The sequence below is a fragment of the Narcine bancroftii genome, chromosome 5 (assembly GCF_036971445.1).
Source record: "Narcine bancroftii isolate sNarBan1 chromosome 5, sNarBan1.hap1, whole genome shotgun sequence".
NCBI lineage: Eukaryota > Metazoa > Chordata > Chondrichthyes > Torpediniformes > Narcinidae > Narcine > Narcine bancroftii.
Window position 1 is genome coordinate 63,438,356 of NC_091473.1, and position 17,681 is coordinate 63,456,036.

Genomic DNA, 17,681 nt, shown 5'->3' on the forward strand with positions numbered 1-17,681 from the left:
GTACCATTGATTTTTATTAATTAGTCTTATATCATTTACAATTCCGTTTTTTTTAACCATCAGTTCAAGATATTTTTACTGACCAAAATCTTGCTTCTTTTGAACAATTATTCACCAAATTTAAAATACCTAGATATAACTTTTTTAATTCTTTAATTTTGAAGCTCCCTGAAGATCTAGAACCTAACATGGTAGGGATGATTTATAATTTTCAACATGATTCTATTTCTTATGTTCTTATGTTCTTATTCTACTTAACCCCATATACTATCTCATGCCAGCTCCTAGTTAGAGTCATACAGCATGTAAACAGGCCCTTTGGCTCGACGTGCCCATGCCAACCAAATTGTCCCACTCACACTAGTTCCACTTGCCTGCATTTGGCCCATCCCTCTCAACCCATACCATCCATGTATTTGTTTTTTGCCCATTCTAGTTTAAGTCAGTGTCTCAGGATCTAGGATAGTTGGTTTCCAATCTGCTCCTTGAGTTTAATGGTGAAGCCAATGTGAGACCTGCAGACCCTGTAACAGATGAGAAAGGAGGTGGTTAGTTTGTTCACAATCTCTGATCCTCTGTGCAATGAAGCCTTATGTGCATAATTGCCTAGTGCTGATGAGACTCACAAACTTGCCTCATTCAATTAGGCCTCCATTAGATGGTGTTCAGCGTAATCTAAATGGACCCAACAATATCTGAGCTGCTGCCAGAAATTTTGAGGCATTTGTCTCCACATAGATATTGTCTGTATCTTTGTCTAAACAAAGATTCGCCATGAGCATTGCCTGGTGCCCCTAAAAATAGGAGAAAGAGAAGCAAAAGAGAGACTCTTCAGAAACACTGAGTGTCCGCTCTGTGACTGTACCCATGGCTCCTCCCTCTTGACCCTGTATAAAGGATCCAACACCATAACCCCTCCCCAGAAAGCTGGGTCACAGCACAGGATGACCTTCAAGTTTATTGTTCTGTAGCTCAAGTCTTTTGAGTTATTGATAGAGCATCGATTTTATTTACAATATTTTTTTCAACAATGGAACAACTCTTGAAGCCTGATAAGCTGGAGATTGACCCACAATTCATAGAAGCCTCAGACTGCTTTGAACTCTGGCTATTGCTGCTTTGAGGTCTTTCTGCAAAATGCATCCACAATTGTGACCATAGAGGCAAACAAGCTGCACCTACTCTTCTCCTGGGTCAGACATCAAGTGCTCCCAATGATCAGTGATGCCTCAACATACAGGGAGGCAATGGACATACTCAAGGACTAGTACAGGGAGAAAGTCAACCAAGTATATACCAGGCACATGCTGGCCACCCACAGACAGCAAACAGGTGAATCAAGCGATGAGTTTCTCTGGGAATTGCAGGGACTTGCACGAGCGTGCAACTTCAGGTCAGTGTTGGTCGCCCAAAACACTGAGGACGTGATCCGGGATGCCTATGTCACAGGTGCCAGGTCAGACTACATGCACCAGAGGCTACTCGAGCAGAGTAAGTTGGACTTAAAAGAGATGATTGGCCTTGAGTAATTGCTGGAGATCACCCTCTGTAACATGGAAGCTTATGCAGCGAATGGCGCATGATCCACATGGGGCACCCATCTTGGGATGCGGGTTTACAGGCCAACAGTCTTCCAGGAGCTCCCGAAGTGCTACTTTTGTGGCCATCCAAAGCACCCCTGAAAACGCTGCCTGGCGAAAGATGGGACATGCTCGAAGTGCAGAAAGAAGGGACATTACGTGAAGGTATGTTGATCACAGTCACCTTCCAGTCCCAGTACTGCATTGCGTGCAGCATGGGGGGGTCGCCACCTTGGCCACCGTCATCTTCCTGAGATGATGACGCCATAACATGGGAGCCGCCATCTTGGACACCATCAATTTCCAGGGATAACCACGCCACCTCAAGGGCACCACCATTATGCTCCCAGACTATGAGTCAGCACAGACCAGACTGAGAACCAACATTGGTCTCCATGGTACTGTATCAAATCAGCCTGCAACAACTCTCCCAGATTATGATGGACATCTCGATCAACGATCAGGCGACAAGATGACTTTTTGATAGCGGGAGCACTGAGGGTTTTATCCACCCTGTTACAGTGCAGCACTACTCCCTTAAATCAAAGCCAGTAAGCTATGAAGTCGCCCTGGCCTCAAAGTCCCACTCAGCTGAGATCTGCAGCTACACCACCATGATGCTGACTGTGTGGGGCACAACTTTCAAGGACTTTAAACTCTCCATCAAGCTACTGCTCTGTATACCAGTGCTGCTGGGGTTGGACTTTCAGTCCCACCTCAAGAGTGTTATGATGCAATATGATAGTCCTCTCCCCAACCTCATGGTCGGCAACCTGCAGTTTGTCAGCCGGTTGTAATGCTCCCCCTCCCCACCACCCCCATCCCCTGCCAGCCCAACTGATATGTGCCTCTCTACTCTCCATAATCAATCCACCACCACTGTTCATAAACCTCACCCCAAACTTTAAACCAGTCGCTACAAAAGGCAGGCAAAACAGTGAAAGGGTTAGGACATTAATTAAAGTGGAAGTGTAGTGACTCTTGAGTGAGGGGATTATCAAGGCCAGAACCAGCTCATGGAGAGCTCAAGTAGTGGTGATCAAGGGTGGGGGTAAACACAAAATGGTAATTGATTATAGCCAGAATATTAACTGCAATACGCAGTGGATGTGGTCAATCAAATTGCCCAATATTGTGTGTTCTCCACGATCAACCTGAAATCCGCCTACCACCAGCTCTCTATCCATCCGAAGACTGCCAATACATCACCTTCGAGGCAGATGGCCACCTCTACCACTTCCTCAGGGTATCCTTCCGTGTTACCAATGGTGTCTCCATCTTCCAGCAGGAGATGATAATCTATGCACCACTTTCCCCTACCTAGATAACATCACAATCTGCGGGCATGACCTTCAAGATCATGACGCCATCTACACTACCCACCTGGGAATCCTTGAATATGTTGTTGAGAATGAAGTCATTGGCCCTGACCCTGACTGCATGCACTTCCTGCTAGAGCTCCCCACCCCTCCCCCCCCCCAAAACCCCAACAGCCTAAGGCTCTCAAAAGGTGCCTGGGTTTTTTTCCTACTACACCCAGTGGGTCCCTAATTATGCGGACAAAGCCTGCCACACCTCCCACTCCCCAATCAAGTCCACATCCTTCCTCCTGACAAGAGAGGCCTGGGAAGCTTTCTTTTGCATAAAAGAAGATATTGCTAAGGCCGTAATGTATGTGGTGGATGAATCTGCCCTATTTCAGGTGGAGAACGATGCATCTGATTTCGCCCTCACCGCTACCCTTAATCAGGTCAGCCCGTGGCCTTCTTCTCTTGTACCTTCCAAGGCCCTGAAGTCTGACACTCCTCCATCGAGAAGGAAGCTCAGGCAATAGTTGAGGCAATGTGACACTGGAGGCATTACTGGCCAGCAGACGTTTTACCTTGCTCACGGACCAACGGGCCGTGACATTTATGTTTAACAACAAACAGTGGGATAAGATAAAGAAGGATAAAATTTTGAGGTGGAACTCTCCACCTATAACTACAACATTCTGTATCGGCCAGGGAAGCTCAACGAGCCACCAGATGCCCTGTTCCGAGGGACATGTGTCAGCGTACTGATGGATCGCCTCAAAACCCTCCACAATGACTTCTGCCATCCCAGTGTCACGAGATTTTTCCATTTCATCAAATCTCTTAATCTGCTGTACTCCATTGGGGAGGACAGAGACATGACTAGGGACTGCCGAGTGAGAGCAAACCACACTTCTGCCAACCAGAAAGGGCATACCTGGTAAAAACTACATGGTCTTTCGAATGACTGAGTATGGACTTCAAGGGCCCCTTTCCCTCCACCAATCACAGCGTGTATTTCCTCACAGTCATTGATGAGTATTCACGTTTCACCTTTGCTATCCCCTGACCGGACATGACCACCACCATGGTCATCAGTGCACTGTACAACTTGTCCACCCTGTTCGGGAACTTATCTTATGTCCACAGTGACTAGGGGTCTGTGTCCATGAATGACAAGCTGCACCAATACCTGCTAGCCAGAGGTATCGCCACCAACAAGACCACTAATTATAACCCCCGAGGGAACGGCCAGGTGGCGAGGGAGAATAGCGCTATGTGGAAGGCCACCATCCTTGCCCTTAAGTCCAGGGGCCTGCCAGTCTCTCACTGGCAGGAGGTCCTTCCTGAGGCCCTCCATGCAATCAGGTCATGAACGAATTTTCTTCTTCTCCAGGAAATCCACGTCGAGGACCACCCTACCATCCTGACTGACATCCCCAGGGCCAGTCCTGCTATGGAAGCAGGTGAGGGGCCATAAAACTGACCCACTGGTTGAAAGGTTCCAGCTTCTCCATAGGATCCCCAAACATGAGTATGTGGCCTACCTGGAAACTGGGTGCAAGGAAACTGTCTCCATCCGGGACCTCATGCATGTGGGGGCACCCAAGGAGCTTACCAAACAGCACCCCGCCTTCCATGGACAAACACTAGATACAATCGCTCCCTAACCCCACTCCCTCCGCAGCCACGCGCCCAGCAGGTCGATACAGCGCTGAAGGTTCAGGACTCAACAACGGCCCCAACTATAGCACAGCAACTGGCTCTCTGCCGGTCACAACGGAGGAACCGGCCACTTGGCAGACTTGACCTGTAAGATTTTGTGCCACACGTCACCCCGATGGACAAAATTTAAAAAAAAGGGATGAATGTGGTGAACTGCTGTACACTCCTTAATCTGGCTCCGCCTTGTTCTGTGACTGTACCTGTGGCTCCTCCCCCATAACCCTGTATAAAGGCTCCAACACCAGAAGCCCTCTCCAGAAAGCCTGGATCACAGCACAGGATGACCTTCAAGTTTATTGTAAACAAAAGCCTATTGTTCTGTAATTCCAGCCTTTGATAACGCACAATTAAGGACAGTAAATGAAAATTTAAATTATCAAATCCTTTAACTTTGAGGCCATCTGTGCACAGTCCACAACCCTGTCTTTCACACGTAATCTGGATATGAACCCTCAATATGCACACGTTTAAAATTTTTAAATTTAAATTTAGGTATACAGCACAGTAGCAGGCCCTTCTGGCCCCCAAGCCTGTGCCACCCAAATATCCCCATGCAGACACGGGGAGAATGTACAAACTCCTTACAGGCAGTGAGGGATTTGTACCTAGGTTACTGGACTATAATCTTTGGCTTGGCTTCACAGACGAAGATTTATGGAGGGGGTAAAAGTCCACATCAGCTGCAGGCTCGTTTGTGGCTGACAAGTCCGATGCGGGACAGGCAGACACGGTTGCAGCGGCTGCAGGGGAAAATTGGTTGGTTGGGGTTGGGTGTTGGGTTTTTCCTCCTTTGCCTTTTGTCAGTGAGGTGGGCCCACTGGACTATAACAGTGTCACACTAACTGCTGCGCTAGCTCTGCTGCCCTAACCAGAAACATTTGGTTCAAGTTTTTTTCGGGACCACACAAATGAAAGCAGAGTTAGATGCAATAATGAGGTTTCCTGTTTGTTTCATGTTCCTCCGGAAGCCTGAATGGGCTGTTGCCTTATGCAACTGTGACCCAGAGCAGCCAATTTGCTGGTGTAAACATTGCTTGTGTAGTTAACATCAAAATATGCTTATCCTTATGCAATGCCCTTTGTTGGCATCTTGTAGTGTAATTTGGACAGTTAGCTCTTCAGTCTTTGGTCACCGTGACAGAGTCATGTGCGTAAGAAAGTGTTGACAACCCATACCCAGACATTTTCAAAGCAGGGTCAGCACCAAGGGGGGCATCCACAACCATTGCCCCTCCAAACGAGGTCCTGTGCCCCCCAAATGAGATGCTGTGCCCCCCTAAACAGTTGTGACCATCCCAGGCCATCAGACCCGTCTCACTCCCACCCACCCCCAGCCGCATCACCAGCATGCGTCAAGCATCAAGCAATAAAAAGAGCATTGTCATGCTCCATGTTGGAGGGGCGGATGGTGTTAACGACAGGTAGGTCCCGACTAGCACCCTCCCCGCCCCCCATCAACAGGCAGATTCTTGCTAGCACCCCCCACCCCCATGCTGAATGAACCCCACTCTAAATCACTAATGCTCCCCTCTAACATATGTCCTGGCGCCAACCCTGTGCATAAGGTATCTGCTGTTAGAGATCAATCCAGTATAGCCTCTCTCCTCTTTAACTCTCATACTGGAACAACTAGTGGTTCTTGAAGATACAGGCCAAAGGAAGTTGATCAACATCTTGAGATGCTGGTCAGTTGCCCAAGTGCCTGCTTCCTTGGCCTACTTACCTTGTCCCTTCACCATGCCCTCAGCTATAACACCTACATCAGTATGGTGTGGACTGGCCTTTTCTTCTTCTTTGGCTTGGCTTCGCGGACGAAGATTTATGGAGGGGGTAAAAGTCCACGTCAGCTGCAGGCTCGTTTGTGGCTGACAAGTCCGATGCGGGACAGGCAGACACGGTTGCAGCGGCTGCAGGGGAAAAATGGTTGGTTGGGGTTGGGTGTTGGGTTTTTCCTCCTTTGCCTTTTGTCAGTGAGGTGGGCTCTGCCTTTTATGGTGCTTATTAATTACCTAACTTGCTGCAGTGGAGCTAAATGAAATTGATTTAATTATAATCGTCACAAATGCAGTCTGCCTTCACAAGTATTGGCACAGGAAAATGTATTTGCACTGTACTAGGTTTGTGGCTGAAAATGGCTACCTTATGTTGTAGAACAGAAGAGCACAGGGAAAACAAGTTGAAGTTTATTATCATCCAATTGCACAAGTACAACCCGACAAAAAAGTATTCTCCAGTCCTCGGTCCAAAAACATGCAAACACACAACCAGACATAATACATATACAAACATATGCCATACATACTGTATATAAAAATAAATAATTCTTATTTAATACTGTAAATAATAAGGTCTCAGAGGGTTAATATAAGCAATGAAATGTCATTGTTTCATTGCATTTGATATGGAGCTAATGAATTTCCAGGTCTCTGTGTCTTACTCATTCTCTGTGTCTTCATCACCTCCACCCTTCCTCCCCCATAGGAACACTTTGTTCTTTGGCACACATCCCAACCCAAACTCCAGGGTGATCTGTGCTTTGATCCACTCCAAATGCATGCATAAAACGAGTCCATAGCCCACAATATAAAGTACAGAGTGAGCGACATGTGAGCACTGTCGGAATGACATTCTACCTTCTCATCTAGCTTTTCTCTAGGCAGTTCTGGATCACAGGACATCAATGAATGCCGACCCAAGTCTCGATCCTTCATGAAGGCCTTCCTTATGGCAATTGGACACCATACGGTCAGCAAACTGAACAGACTGCGATCGTCCAGTATGGAGCAGATTAACAGCCACTCTGCAAAGAAGTCCTGGGAGCTGAAATGTGAGAAGATCAGACCAAAGCTGAGGAAGATTCCCTCCCTACAATCCCTACAGCTGGTGCATGGTCTCAGTTATTTGGCTTCAATCCCCAGGGGAGTCATTTTAAAAGTTGAGAGTTTATCTTAAAAACGTAAAATCAGGACTATTGCCCTCTTTGAGTACTCTATGTTTTGCTCCATTTGGGAAGCTTGCCAAGGGAGTAAGATTTCAGATTCACACAAATATACCAAAACAGAGAAAGTGTTCTATTGTTATGAATGTATGACTAGGCTTGAGTTTTTCACTCCATAAAAGAGAAAGTTAACAAGAAAATCTCCAGATGCTGAGGTTGAGGGCAACACACAAACGTGCTAGAGAAACTCAGCAGGTCATGCAACAGCCATAGGAAGTAAAGGGTAACTAACATTTTGGGCCTGGGGTATCAGCAAAAACATCAAACATTGTGGTGATACACCAATAGCCTACTGCAGGGGGCGACCCGTGTACCTGCAGGAAGATCACCGGAGGACAGACCACACCTAGCCGACTATCAATCAGCTGACCTTAATGGACCAAGCCCCACCTGGTCAGCTGCCAATCATCCAGCGGGATATAAGCCACATTCGGCCCCTTGAGGTCAGTCACACGGAGTTGCAGCTAACTACAGCAGAGATTTTAAGTAGAATAAAGCCTGTTGTTCAGGCGTTTGAATCTTGTGTCTGATTACTGTCACTACAGTGCATCACAATTTATTCTACTTAAAATTTAAGCTGCTATGGAGAAGCTCCTAAGCGCTGGGAGCCTCAAAGTCGACCCATGTCATGCGGAAGCTCAAGTGTGCTTCGCAATCTGGAGGCACACATTCAAAGCAATCATCGAGGCACACGCCGATATCCTAGACTCTGACAGGAAAAAGCTCGTCCTGCTCCGCTCGAAGCTGGGTCCCTGAGCCTTCCAGGCACTCAAAGTCTAAACTGATTACCCGGAGGGGATGAACACCTTGGAAACCATGTATAAACCCCCAACGAACGTGGTCTTCGCCTGGTACCTCCTAAGCATTCGTGCCCAGCAGCCCAGAGAAACAGTCAAGTCCTACCTGGGACCCCTGCATGAGTTGGCCCGACCATGCATGGCCGAACCCGGGTGGCCGAGAAGGAAGCCGAAAGGCTGATGTGAAATATAAAGTGTTCGCAATCACTACTCTGGAGACAAAGTCTTGAGAACAGGTTCAGCTTTATTTCGAGTCTGCAGAGTCGGGTGTCCCTGGTCTGGAGACACACCGGAGGTTCAGAATCATCACTCCTTTGTACAGTCCCGCGCTCAACATCACCCCACCTTCATTTACCTTCTTCCGATCAGAATCCCACAACATTCTCCTTCTCCCTTCCATCAATCCAGGTATCACTCAGTTCCTCCCTCTTCATACATCGCATGTCATGTTAATTAGTTCATTCCCTCCTTAGAGGCGTCTAAGTTAATATTCATGTCTCTATTAAGCAAGCGCAGTACTAGCTATAGACTACCTTAGGTCACTGTACAGCCTGAACCAGATCCTTGCATCCTTGGGGCTTGAGATAAGAAGGGGCCCACTAGCTAGTCCTGTCTACTCTCAAGCTCTAATCTACATACTTTACATTCCATCACTTTTCACAGAATGGTGCGAGTTTAATCACTTCAACCATTTTTCACAATTCCTCCTTTTTTCTCTTTACCATGTATTTCTGATTAAACTGCATTATTGTTCACCTTTTGTTTTCTCAAATTGTTGTAACATGAGTTGAATTTGTTGTTGTTCATCTGCCATGGGGTTTTTTAATACCATCTGCTTTGCTCCATAGCTGAGCAAATTAATCTAGTGATAATACATCGTAGGATGGCTAATCCAATAAATAAGCCCACTAGAATCATTAAACCACACATAGCAAGGTGCATTAACCATGGCCCCCAACCTCCGAAATTCCAATCTCCCCATGTCCAATCACCGCATATACCTTTTTTATATTTGTCTCTAGCCTCCCAGATCTTCTCTCTATACTTTTTAATATGGACTGCCAAATCCGAGATATTAGCTGATTCATCTGGCATGTATGTGCAACATTCAGAGCCAATTAAAGCACGTCCCCCCTCTCTCTGTGAAAATAAAATCAAGGGCCATATGTTTTTGGAGGACTGTAAGTTGCATGGCGGCCATTTCTGTAGTTTTTATCTGGATTTGGGATTGGACTTCCCCAAGTGCCAGGTCCGTATCATTTACTAGTTCATCTAGGGTGGCTGCTAATTCTTGAATCTCAACCCCAGCTCGTGTGGCTCCATATGTTTGGAAAAACATCCACATGAGACGATCACCTTCAGTCACCCTTCTTTTGCTTTGCCCATAGGACGAGACTAGTACAGGTAGTTGGTTAAGAACATGGACATGGGGAATTAAGTAGGCCAGGTAACAACATCCACTCCAACCTTTAGGTGTAAAGGTCAATTTAAACCCTTTTGTCTGATTCCAATATTCCTTTTCCCCAGGTAACCATGAATAAATTTTATGTCCACACACCCAATATGTGCCATTTACAGGGTGCGGGATTCACAGTCGTGTGATGGTCCAATTCTGCATGCAATTGGAAACTCCTAGTTGGTTCCTCAAAAGGAAGCAACTCTCCAGACTAAGTCGTTGGTGACTTTGTTGGTTTTGGTCATATCGATCACCCTTTGTATTTATCTTCAGTGGTTGGATCACTGTTGCTTGGCAAGGAATATATATCAAATAATTCGTATAGGGAGAGAAGGACTGCTACTAAGGGGACTCCTGACTTGCCATGGTGTGGTATTTTCGCATATGCCCAACAATCTGTTTGATTTTGGTTCTTAGCATAATTAGTACATAGAGAGATAAAATGATTTTTAGGTTCAACACACAAAGCTATGATATATATAAGTACAAATTGAAATATTAAGTGTAAAAGTTGCATTATTGTAGTTTTCTTTTCTGTCCCTTTTTACTCCTCTTTCCTTCTGTGGATAGTGGTGGGTCCACTGGTCCCTTTATTCTTGAAGTATGTGTCCACCCCTTTTCCTTGGTTCGGACCACTGTTTCTATGGTCAACAGTACTAGGTATGGTCTGTTCCACCAGGGCTGAAGCTTTTCTTCTCACAACTTGATCAGGACCCAGTTACCAGCATTCACAGAATAGATAGGGAAATCCAGAGGAGGGCTCTGCACCAGCAGACCCCTTAGCTTTTAAATCTGCAAGAGAACGAGAGACTGCCAATAAATAGTTCCTTAAAAACACATCATTACTTTCGACTATAGGTATTCCTTCTACCCGCCCCAAATATGGGAGTCCAAATAACATCTCGTAAGGGGATATTCTAATGTCTTGTCGTAGGGCTGTCTGAATTCTGAGAAGAGCTATCAGTAAGTTCCCCTTCTGATGTCCTGGTACATGTACTATGGAAATTCTTTCTGGTTTGATTAATGCTTCTAAAGTCTTTTCAATTAGTTGCCTATGAACCAGTTCTTTTCCTCTTGCTGTTATCATCCCTCGTTCTTTCCAAATTTTCCCAAATGTGTGTGCCACTCCAAATGCATATTTTGAATCTGTATATATGGTACTTTCCTGCCCTTCCAACAGTTCCAGGGCTCTCATTAGAGCATACAACTTGCAGGACTGAGCGGACCAGCTGCTGGGCAGACGCCCAGTTTTCACTTTGGTTCTGGTAACTCCATCAATGATAGCATATCCAATGTATCTCTTCCCATCTATACAGCTTGACAATCCATCTATGAACTACCGTTGTCCTTCCGAGAGGGGCTCCTCTTCTAAGTCATCTTGACTATTTGTTTTCAGCTCGACCACCTCACTACAGTCGTGCCCTGAGTCTTCTGGTTCTTTATCTTCTCCTGACGAGTACAGGAACTGTGAAGGGTACAGACTTTTATCTGTACAAATCGTTACGTCATCTTTTTCCATTAAGATTGCCTCATACTTTAAAATTCTCGAGTCTGTTAACATCTGTGAGACTTCTAAGTTAAAATGGTTCTGACAGTGTGGGGAGTGAATACAACCAGACTCCCTCCAAAGGTAAATTTTCGGATTTCTTCCACTAATGCTGCCGTGGCTGCTACTGCTTGAATGCATTCCGGCCACCCTCGTGACACTGGGTCCAACATTTTTAAGAGGAATGCCACAGGTTGCCTCTGACCTCCTCTTTTCTGAGCTAGCACTCCCAAAGCTATCCCTTTTTCCACATTGACAAACAAGTGGAAAGGCTGATTAACATCAGGCAAAGCCAGGACCGGAGCATTAATCAAGTCTTTCTTCAAGTGATTAAATTCTTGTTATTCCTCCAGGTTGCACTCCACATTTTCTTTTTCACTTCCTAGTTTTTCATATAAGAATCAGACTTTCTGTGTGTATTTATCTATCCACAGTCGGCAATACCCAATTAATCCGAGAAACTTCCTTATCTCCTTCTGATTTTTAGGTATAGGCAGACCGGTGATACCAGCAATTCATTCAGGTCCGATTCTCTTTTTCCCTTGGCTAATCAAGTGTCCCAAATACCTTACTTCCTGTTCAACAAATTGCAGTTTGTTCTTAAAACTCTTAACCATCTCTCTCCCACGAAGTTTAGCAACTCAATAGTGGATTCATGAACTTCATTTTCCTTTTTTCCTGAAATCAACAGATCGTCTACATACCGTATTAACTGTGTTCCCGGAGTGCTTGGGTGTTCTTCTAATTCTTGCTCTCAAACTTGTCCAAATAGATTGGGAGATTCTGTAAACCCTTGGGGGAGGACTGTCCATCGATACTGCTGTTTTCTTCCCGAGTGAGGGTCCTCCAAACAAGTCCCGACTATTCTCATCCAAGGGCCAACTCCAAAAAGCATCTTTCAAATCTACAACACTAAACCACTCGTGTTCCGGGGGAATTCGATTCAATATGTTATAGGGGTTTGAGACTACTGGATGTCGTGTCTGAACAATCTTATTTAATTCTCGTAGATCCTGGACCAAGTGGAAAGTCCCATCCGTTTTCCGTACAGGGAGGACAGGGATGTTATAAGGGGACATGCAACTTTCTAGCATTCCATTTTGCAGCAAATTTTCCATAACTGGTTGAAGGCCTCTTTGTCCTTCTACCGAAATAGGATAATGTTTCACCCATACTGGCTGGGACCCCTCCTTTTGAGTGGGGTTATTTGCAGTCCTCCCCTGTTTCCCTCTCCGGCCCAGACACAGTCACCAATGTCCTGGATATCCTCTTCCCTCAACGGGTACAATTTCACACCATTATACATCCTTCCACTGGAGTGGTACCAACTCCTAGTTTAATTTGCAGATCTCATCCCATGAGATTCACCCCAGCTTGAGGAACCAGAATCAGGTCTTCAATTGCCTCCCTGTGTTGATACTTCACACAGACCCCCTTGATCAGAAGGGTCTTCATGATTCTCCCCCCTACTCCCGATACCTTTAATTGTGGACTAGTGAATCTAACTCCCTCCGGTATAACGTTTAATGATGATCTAGTGGCCTCTGTGTCCACCAGAAAAACAGCATCCTCTTTGTTGGGTCCCACCTGGAAGAAACTCCTGATACCTTTAATCCTCCCCAAAAGTCATCCGAGGGATAACATCCCTTTCCCTCTTTAATTTGGGACATTCCTGTTTGAAATGTCCCACTTTCCCACAATAGTAACACCCTGCCTGCTGGGGTAACCCAAAACTCAAGTACATCAACATAATAACAACCGGACAATTTCTCTATCAGAGGCGTCCCTCTGGTGGAATCTAATCTCCTGGATGGAAGGTAGAAGGCTCATTGAGGAGGAATCATGTTGAACTAAATCTTTGGAGTCCCAATCTTTAGATTCTTTATCTGCTGCCTCATTAAGTTAAGAAATCACATCTTTATCATGGGTATATCCTCAACTTTAAATTGCAAACAAATTGGTATCTTGTGTGGCCCCTTTAAGAGTATTCCTGGCTGTCTTCGTTCTCTGCTCTGTAGTATTCTGCACAAATTGGCTGAGTTATCTCTTCTTCTGGGCTTCCCACCAATTTGCCTGACTGGTATCTTATGTTTTTATGCTGAGTTCTCGCTGTCCTCACTGAGAACAGCTTAATTTTTAAATTGTGCAAATGCAGACAAACGTGTTTTAACAAAAGCTTCTAGAATTTTCCACAGACTTTAAATCTTAACTTCTTTGTTACAGTGGCTGGATGATTTATCATGGCTCTAGGTTCGAGCACTAACAGTATCCGAAAATACTTTGGGTATTGGTGGCTAGGGGTCTAGATACAGGCAGATGATATGCTAGTGGTGGTCCGAGGAGTACTCGGGGTCACTCGTCTCTCCCTCCTCCATCAGCCTTAGGACTTCCATTTGACTAGGTAGTCTTTGTTTATCCTCCTGTTCAGGAGGCTTCTCCTGCCTTTGCTTTTTTTCCTTTCCTGATTTTTCCTGTCCTGCTCCTTTCTATGTGCACATTCTTTCTGGAGGACATCCATAGGTTTACTGTCGCCCCTTCTGCCAGTTTTACAGCATTAGTTTGGCAAACTGCAAGCCTATCTCCTTTCTTTCTTGTGCTAACAGGCGCCACTTTCCAATGAGCTCTTTAATGAGTACCCCCCCCACCCCCCACACGGCCTCTCTCACCTGTTGGTGTTCCTCGGGAGGAATATCACCAGCATCCTGGTGATCCTCCCCTCCCTCTGACTGTCATATGGCGGGGGCAGGTGCTTCAAAGGATTCCAGGGAGGTAAGTCTTCCTCCTTATTTTTTTCACAGCAACCTTAAACAATTCGGTCACTCCGATCCAACACGCTGCATAATCTGACTCCTCTGGGTCTGGAGGGCTTCTTTCATTTACGAATAAATTTAATTTCTGACATATCCAATCTTCATCTAACCCCAGTCGGGGCCACCAAACCAAAGACCCAGAATCGGAGTTTGAGGCCATTTGTAATAACAAAACTTTACCATAGTTTCCTTAGTCTTTCCCTGTTTCCTTCCCCGACCCCAGTTTCCTAACATCCGCCCCATCAGACTATTGGGCGGAATGTCAATCCCGGGACCTCCACTCTGGAGTCCCTTCTTCTCTCGGGTACTCTAATTACCCATATCCCTGTCAGATCACTCACTCCTGACAGAATCCCGGTCGCCCGAGTAGTACTTAATAGTCAATTTTTCTTACCCGGGTCTCATGCACGAGAGTTGGCCCAACCAAACCACTCCTCCTATCGGAGTCCCTTCGTTCTGTTCCACTCCCTCTACCGGAGCTTTCCTAGGTCCTGTTCTCCAGAGTCTCCTGTCCGGATATCACTCACTCAAATTGCTGATGGCAAGCAAGGAAATCAGAGACCACTGAAATCAGTGGGGTGCACCTTCTCGCTCTTCGATAGCCAGTCACCAAGCGGTGGGAGTTGAGGATCCCGGACGAGTCCCCAAGCTTGTGAAATATAAAGTGTTCGCAATCACTACTCTGGAGACAAAGTCTTGGAGAACAGGTTCAGCTTTATTTCGAGTCTGCAGAGTCGGGTGTCCCTGGTCTGGAGACACACCGGAGGTTCAGAATCATCACTCCTTTGTACAGTCCCACACTCAACATCACCCCACCTTCATTTACCTTCTTCCGATCAGAATCCCAATATATTACAACATTCTCCTTCTCCCTTCCATCAATCTAGTATCACTCAGTACCTCCCTTTTCATACATCGCATGTTATGTTAATTAGCTCATTCCCTCCATGTTAATATCCATGTCTCTATTAAGCAAGCGCAGTACTAGCTATAGACTACCTTGGGTCACTGTACCAGCCTGAACCAGATCCTTGCATCCTTGGGGCTTGAGATAAGAAGGGGTCCACTAGCTAGTCCTGTCTACTCTCAAGCTCTAATCTACATACTTTGCATTCCATCACTTTTCACAGAATGGTGCGAGTTTAATCACTTCAACCATTTTTCACAGCTGATCAGGGACGCCTGCATCCGAGGTCTGCGCTCGAGAGCCGTCAGGCAGAAACTACTGGAGGACAATATTTACTCCCTGGCCAAAACTGTGGAGATACTCTGAGCCCTGGAGGCAGCAGTCCAACACACCGAAGCCTTCAACTCCAGACTCCCACAGGTCTCCTCGTGGACAGCACAGACTGCAGCCATGGCCCAAAACCAGCTGGTGGACGAGAGCATCACTGCATCGGGCACCCCACACCCTTGTAAGTACAGTGGGTCACAATGTAGGTTGGATCGGCGATGGCAACGAAACTGCCCGGCCAGGAACCAATTCTGCTCGAAATGCGGAAAGAAAGGCCACTATGCTAAGGTATGCCTTTCTAAGCCTGCCGGTAGATCAGCGGCCCTATATGACCAAATCCCCTCCTTCCCGGCCCTGGCCACGTGCAATTGCCGGGCGACACTATTGACCCCGCAGCAACTTCCGGCCTCCCCAGCCTTGGCAGCCCTACTTCCGGCCTCGCCAGCAATGATCACCGTGTGCTCACCATGAATCCAGACCAGCCCCGGGCCAAGCCAGCACCGCTCCGCTATGCGCCACATCCGCGGACTACAATGGCATCACTTCCGCTCCACGGAGTGACGTCACTTCCACCGACCACAACGACATCACTTCCTCCGGCGCAACCAGCGCAGCTGAAGTAGAAGGCCAGCCATGCCATTGCCACGCACCCCCATGCAGCGCTGCCATCTTGGGCCGGCGGGCACAGGCTCCACAGCCACTCGATGCCTCCCAGGCCAACATTGCACACACTGCCGACCTCACCAGCACAGACGACAATGACGTGGTCAACATGGGCACTGACCAGGCTGCCCTCCCAATGCACCCCACGCCTGCGGACGCTGCCGATTGCCACCCATCGCACCCCATACCTACGGAGAATGCTGCAGGCCAACACTCACCTCTCTCGACGCACCCCTTGCCTGCAGAGGATGTCACCGGCCTCAACTTGCCTCTACCGTCAGGGAACTGTGGCCTGGACCCAGAGATGGACAGAGCAGCCACCACACTGTCCAGAGACATCCCTCACTACCTTGAGCCCTCCATGATGAACGTTGAGATCAATGGGCAGGTAACAAAATGCCTACTCGACAGTGGCAGCACCGAGAGCTTCATTCACCCGAACGTGGTCCGCTCTCTGAAACTCAAATTCCACCCCACTACCTTCTCTATCACCTTCACCGCCCAGGACCGAACTATTAAGACCCTAAGGTGCTGCTCCACTGACTGTGGGGGAGTGGGGGGAGACATACACTGGGTTCAGGCTCCTGGTCATGCCCAAACTCGGCGCCCCAGTTCTCCTGGGCTTAGACTTTCATTGTCACCTGCAGAGCATCACCCTCACCTTTGGGGGGGCCCCAACCCGCACTTGCGCTCCACAGTGCACCGTCCAACCAGCCCTGGCCAACCTGCAGCCTCTCCACACTGCGGTATTGCCTCCCCGCCCTGTTCGCACACTTCATGCCAGACTGCGAGCCGATAGCCACCAGAAGTAGGCACTATTGCGCAGCCAACAAAGACTTTTTCAAGGCAGAGGTGCAGCGGCTTCTGGCGGAAGGTGTCGTAGAAACCAGCAACAGCTCATGGAGAGCCCAAGTCTTGGTGGTCAAAGTGGGCAGTAAGCCGAGGATGGTCATTGACTACAGTCAGACCATCAACCGGTACACCTAGCTGGACACCTACCCCTTACCAAGGATAGCCAACATGGTCAACGAGATCGCCCGCTACAGGGTCTTCTCCACTATTGACCTGAAGTCGGCCTATCACCAACTCCTCATCCACCCACAGGGCAAGCCCTACACTGCCTTCGAGGCAGACAGGCGCCTCTACCAGTACTGCCGAGTTCCATTTGGGGTCACTAACAGGGTCTCCGTCTTTCAGAGGGAGATGGATCACAAGGTAGACCGGCACAAATTAAAGGCAACCTTCACATACCTGGATAATGTCACCATCTCCGGCCATGACCAGCAGGACCATGATGCCAACCTTAAGAGTTTTCTCCGGACGGCCGAGGAGCTGAACGTCATGTACAATAAAGAGAAGTGCATGTTCAGTACCACCTGCCTCGCCATCCTGGGGTCATTGGCGTGGATCCAGAACGAATGCGCCATTAATGGACCTACCCCTCCCCCACACACTCAGGGCCTTCTGCAGGTGCCTTGGCCTTTTCTCGTACTATTCACAGAGGGTTCCCTGCTTTTCGGACAAGGTCCACTCACAGGCCCAGGCCACCACCTTTCCTCTCCCACCTGAGGCACAGG

General features: G+C 47.4%; 1 protein-coding gene across 3 annotated transcripts in view; it reads left to right on the forward strand.

Annotated features, from left to right (window-relative positions):
* kiaa1614 (KIAA1614 ortholog) overlaps positions 1-17,681 on the forward strand; it is a 170,323-nt gene that overhangs the window by 53,282 nt on the left and 99,360 nt on the right. The window contains exon 6 of one of the 3 annotated variants that reach the window (XM_069937603.1): positions 7,246-8,864. The exons of the other annotated variants lie outside the window; for them this stretch is intronic. The gene's annotated coding sequence lies outside the window, so the exon portion shown is untranslated. Of the gene's footprint in view, positions 1-7,245; positions 8,865-17,681 lie in introns of those variants that run through there. 3 annotated transcript variants of the gene reach the window in all.